The sequence below is a fragment of the Lotus japonicus genome, chromosome 4 (genome assembly GCF_012489685.1).
Source record: "Lotus japonicus ecotype B-129 chromosome 4, LjGifu_v1.2".
In the NCBI taxonomy this organism is placed as follows: domain Eukaryota; kingdom Viridiplantae; phylum Streptophyta; class Magnoliopsida; order Fabales; family Fabaceae; genus Lotus; species Lotus japonicus.
The window spans coordinates 54,758,523-54,764,638 of NC_080044.1; the positions used below are offsets into that span (position 1 = coordinate 54,758,523).

General features: G+C 33.8%; 1 pseudogene; it reads right to left on the minus strand.

Moving 5' to 3' along the window:
* Window positions 1–4,883: 4,883 nt before the first annotated feature.
* On the minus strand, window positions 4,884–5,370 carry LOC130715277 (signal peptidase complex subunit 3B-like; annotated as a pseudogene).
* Between the last annotated feature and the right edge of the window lie 746 nt (window positions 5,371–6,116).

The following is a 6,116-nucleotide window of genomic DNA, read 5'->3' on the forward strand; positions in this document are numbered from 1 at the left end:
CCAAGGTAGACTTCGCAAAATTTACATATGACTCTTTATAGAACTAAAAACCTGAAACCAAATAGTTGTCTGTGATTTCCCATTGTTTATGCAGGAAGTTTCCTCAGGCAAAGAGATCGATGGTAAAAACAACGAGGTATGTTGTTTGGATTTTTCGTGAGGACATTGATCAGGTACAATTAGTATTTAAGTTAAGGGGTATTTTGTGCATCAGCTTGACTTTTTCCGACATCTATGTCTATCTCTGTGTGTTGTTTTTACTATTTAGATGTGTAGGTTGGTACTAAATGATATCTATGGGAAGTTTTTAATTTTCATTTCTCTCATAATTTAGTGCTTATAGTTTTCCTTTTTCATTTCTCGCATTGTTGAGCAGACCTGCAGAATGCTAAAGGAGTTTCCCATTTGATAGATTTATGCAACTATCTCATAAATCTTGAAGATGGTAGTTGGGGCTTAAAGAGAAAGATGCATAACTTATGTCTTACTCTTTAGGCTTCATTGTGATTTGGTTACGACCACCATATGAAATCTGTTTCGCAAGAAGGATACGACTGTTTTTTCTTGCTTAACAATAAATGTTGTGGTTTTTGGTTGTTGTCATTTGCCTGTAAATTAAATCTACACACTCTGATGTTTTAAATGTGTTGGAGAATGATATGAGGTGTGAATGGAAGGAAGATTCACAAGATTGTTGGGTTGGACTGCTGAAGAATGGAAGCAAGATTGGATTCTGCTGCCATTTATCTATTTTTTCATTGATATTTCGTAATTGCTTTACCTCTTTTCCACAATCTGGGTAAGCTTTTAATTCATAGATGTCTCTAAATTTTTTGTTTGGGTAGGTAATTTCAAGTTATTGGGTCCCTGTATTGAGTAATCACAAAAGTGAGAAAATTCCATAACTCATCGCATAGTTATAGTGTTTTTTTCTTTACCTGTCATCTTATTTTTATTTGATTTTATTGGCAAAACACTGAATAATCATCATTAACCGATGATGATGATTTCATTCTTCTCAATCCTAATTTCTCCAACATTTTCCTTTGATTTTGTTGTTCCAAAGGGGGTTTTGGTCAACAAAAGCAATTGTGGCGTATGTAAACTTATCTTATTAGGTATTAAAGCTCCATTACATGTATATTTTATTTCAATTAGTTATAAATATTGATTGCATCCTAGAATGGGTTTATATTTATGTTTATAGTATGGTTCAATAAACCATTGATCTGTTATGTTCTTTTTCAACATGGAAAGTATGTGGTCATTCCTTATAAGCCTATGGTTCCGTCGGTCAACTCGACAGGGTAGAGCAAACTTGCGCATTTTCTTGCGCAGGAATATCAAATAACAATCAGTTTGCCAGATCAGTTTGCAAAATCTTTGTTCTTTTGTTGTTTAAGGCAGAATGCATAAGCTCATTCTATCTCACCTTTTAAGATATTATCTAATGATTCAGTTAGCCCAACATAAGCACATTGTAAATCAACTTAAATGACAGATAGAAGTAGCATTCAGGTGTTAATATGACAAGTTTCCTCACAGTAATGGCAACGGTATAGCTACATGTGGGTTTGTTGCGAGGCCAAAGCAGCATTAATGCGTTTATTGATCGTGTAAATACAACTAGGATAGAGCCCGTTTGCCCGTGCGATGCACGGGTAATTTTTTACCAAATCAATTGTTAATTATAATTATTGAGTAATTTTTTGAAGGTAATTATTGAGTATTTTATATATATGAAATAATACAATGATATATTTACTAAAACATACAATTTTAATTAGTGGAACACTTATATGTTCTTATTATCTTCCTTTTATGTATCAATGTTTCATTTACTTATACACATTAATTGGCTAACACTGCAATATTAAGTTTGGTTCGCTCTTTACAGTTATTATGGAGCTTGTCGGTGTGATTTCCGGCTCAATCTTGCATGTAAAAGATAAACAAATAATTCATGCAAAGAGGTACAAATAAGGTATAGAATATATGTTGCTCAAATGTTGGTTAATTGAATTAGTACCCAACCTTAGAGCAAAAAAATTAGGTCAGATGGCACAACGTAATTAGTGGTTTCTTAGGAATAGTGAAATTCAAAATCACAAATAAGAAGTACTAAATACTTGTGCCATGTAATATTTATTTATATTTTATAATTTATATATTTATAAAATTTCAATTATATATTCAACTTAAATTCAAGATAATGGTAAAATATATAATTTTATTAGTAGAATAAAACACAATTGGTAAAAAATATTATTAGACCATCCATCGGACGTATTCATTTTTTTGTTTATCAGAAAATTCGGACTCATTCATTGAAAACGTGAATATTTTTATTTAATTGAAAGATTCAAAAATAGAATGGTAAAATTAATCTTTCATCACCAATAAAAATAAATTCAAGAAATGGAAAATTAAATAATAACATTTAGCAAGCAAACATATTAATTTGAAAAGAGTTAGTAGCAACTTGATAAAATGAGCAAGGAAAACACTTATCCGGAAACTTTTCTTTTACAAATTAAAAACTCCCTTATGTTATTTTCAGTTGAACCCATAATAAGAACCACAATGATCTCAATGGGAAAAAAATTACGTTAAAAATAATTAGTAACAAATGGATCGAGTGATCCATATAACCGACCTTAGTTGGATAAAGCTTTCGTTGTTGTTGTCGTACAATTGAATTGGAGTTTTTTTTTACACTAATTTTAAGTGAGAGCCAAGCTTCAAGGAAAGTAGAGAGGATATGTATTTTAAAGAGATAAGTTACATACATAAATGAGAATGAGGGTATATAAATATAGTTTCATTGTCCGAAGTGAAGACTCAAATTTAAAACATATAGAGATGTGTGTTACAATCGACTAAGAAAGAACTACAACAATCATCAGGATATGTTACTTTCGACACAAAAAATATAAGCATAGCAAGAGCTTGCAAAAAGAAGCAACACCAAACAATGAATGCCATCAATATTATTGAAGAGAATGTCCAAATGTCTGTAACTTCAGCTCATTCAAATGAAGCCATATTATGTGAAACTCTGACATTTGTATTATCTGTAGTCATTCAACCAAAATCAATCACAAGAATCATCAGTCACACTTATCATGCACAACCTGAAAGGATAGGGATGAGAATAAAATGCGGGAACACAAAAGCTGCTGCTTAACTTCATCCACATCATAAACTTAGTCCTAATATACATGCCAATTTAATGGATCAAAACTAATTCACTAATTCTTTAACACAGTCACTGAACTCTGTCTGTATGTCTCTCTCTCTCTCTCACACACACATTTGGTAGTGAAACACCGAAAAGAGAAGGTACAACAACTTGGTATTGATTTTAAAGAAAAAATCAGCAACTGCATTATTAAGTCAAATTCATATCATTAAAACTTAGATTATCTTCAAAGCCAAAGTCATCAAGACTTCCTGTAAAAGCCTCCAAACCCAGCATTGAAGAAGGAATTACTCCTGAAGGCCTTTGGAATCTATGAGGAACAGCAGCATTTTATTACCTCAATAAGATTAAAAAAAATAGTAGAACAAAACTATACATGAAAGTAGCCAACCAATATATGAAAGTAGCCAACCAATGATGCAGAAAAATAACTTGAAAGAAGCTAATTAAATTCCTTACTCCCTATGTCTATTATCCTATACTGTGGTGATGTCTATCTTACTTCCTTCTATCAAAATTCAATTAAAACATCTATCTTCCATTGCCTTGGGTTCAAGTTTTCTACATTAAATGGCAGAAACAACCAGGTGTCTCCTTGGACAGTCTACATTCTACAACAACCTGAAATGTAAAGTAGGCTTTACTCAACAAAATTTCTTGAAACATTGTGATATTTTTGGACCTGAATTTTCTATGGGTAGATGGGGATAAGGGCTGAGAACCAAAGAAGGAGAAACCATAAAAATAAAAGTGTTATGGATGACAAGGTGCATGAGAGAATGCTCACAAAATTTAGAAAATGGATGAAAAATTCCATCCATCATTTCCCCCATGAGGGACATATGCACATGGAAAATTATAAGATGTAGGACATAATGAATGTTATAAGGTACTCAAAGCTAAGGAGTAAGGAAACATAAAACATTTTGTTAAATAATGTAGTGGTTAGTCTATATAAAGTAAGCCATAGAATACATTTAAGTTTTAATTTTAATGATATGTGATGAACTTCAGCTGCAATATATAGCTTGAGGCATGGTTATGCTAATTATGCAGCTGTATGTGGCATACCTGTGACAGAGTGGCTACCCACTTCAATATCTTTCTGCAATCATGGTGTTAGATTAGATGAACTCACAAGGACTTACATGTATCACTAATTTATTTGCATTATTTTCATTTCAAATTTTAAATTACTGAGATATGATTGCATCTTTTACTGATATGCAGAGCTGAATATGATCCAAAAAGTGATTTGCTGGAGCACGAGTTCATGTTAAAAGGGAAATTGTTTCAACGGAAGGATGTGGAGGTAAGGTTAAAAAATAAATTCACCATGTCAGTAAAAGCATTAGATATGTGGAAACCCATTGAAAGATTGCACAGTTCTGCTTATGAGGTTCTTTTACCCTTAAAGCAATGCAGTTTGATAACTTTTTCCAGCCTGCAGCTATTTCAGACATCAGAGAAATCAGTGAAAATACACAAATGGTTGAACAAAGGTACAAATGGGATAGGGGAAAGCAGGATGAATGAAAATACTCACAACCAAATTTCGGATGTGCAAGTGTTCAAAGTTAAAAATCATATTGATTTCCAACATCCAAAACATGAAATCCTTTCCTCTGATCCTAGCTCTTTAAAGTTACAGCTAAAACATTAACATGACAAGAAGGCATCATCATCTATATTCCTCAGGCAATCGGTAACCTGGTATAACTATTTTATCTGCTAACCTTTTGCCAGTCTTTGGCATAACATGCCAGTGCACAGTCAAGTTGAATTCTTTACCACACAAATTGCTTCCCTGATCAATGAAGTGGTACTTATTTGATGTGTGGATCCAAAACTTGGCATGCTTTTTAGAGGGAATGAACCATCCCACAAGGATATCTGGTTCAAGGAATGTTTTGGAGTTTCACATTCAGCAGCTATAAATACAAAAACCTGTTTTGTGTTCCACGTGAAAAGAGACTACAAATCTTCTGATATATTCAATGTCATTGTTGTTGGGCTGTTTTTGAAACCAGTTGATCTTCAGGATCGGGACTTGGACAGAGGGAGAAGGGGAATTGAGTGTATCAGAGAAGGAACATGCCGCACATAAAGGCCAGAATGATTATGGCAAATAAGAGCAGAATGTTGGCTCTGTACCTGAATGAATGCATTTTGGTGGCTTTTTCCGTTGCGACCCAACGATGACTCCGCTCAGAGAGGGAGAGCGACGGTGGTAGATGACTCTCCCTTCACCACATAGGGAGTATTTATAGAGAAATCTACTACCTAAAATGTTTACTCCAAAAATCAAGTTCACATTGTGGATGAAAAAATCAAATTAAATCAGTAACATTTAAAGTGATTTAGACTGGAAACAGACGAAAGGATTACTCATCCGAGATTTGCTCCTTGGGAATGCACTCAAATCTGGAATTTAGAAAGAAGGATGAACAAATAACAGTGAATGGAGGTACCTGTCGAAATATGGCTGGTTCCACCATTTTCGGCGAGCGAAACCTCCTTGAACACGGAAGGTCGGCGAGGATGCAATTGAATGATGCAGAGACGCGATTTGACGGGAGCAGATGAGAAACTGAGCTGTAGATATGGATGAGCAAGCAATAGAAGTAGCCAGCGGACGATGATGACATTGGAGAGGAAACACTGAGCTGCGATGGATGGGTGAGAGTACACTCATGTGACGTAGAAGTAGGTCAAAAAACAGGAAATCAGGAAAAAGAAGAAAATCAGATGAGCGGTGGAGATGAAAAAAAATTTTGAAAAAGTAACAAAAATAAGGACAGATGGCGTAATGTGATTGGTTGTTTTGTAGGAATAGTGAAATCTAAACTCATGAATAAGAAGTAGTAGATATCTCACACACACATTGATGATTATATTAAAAATATGAAATTCT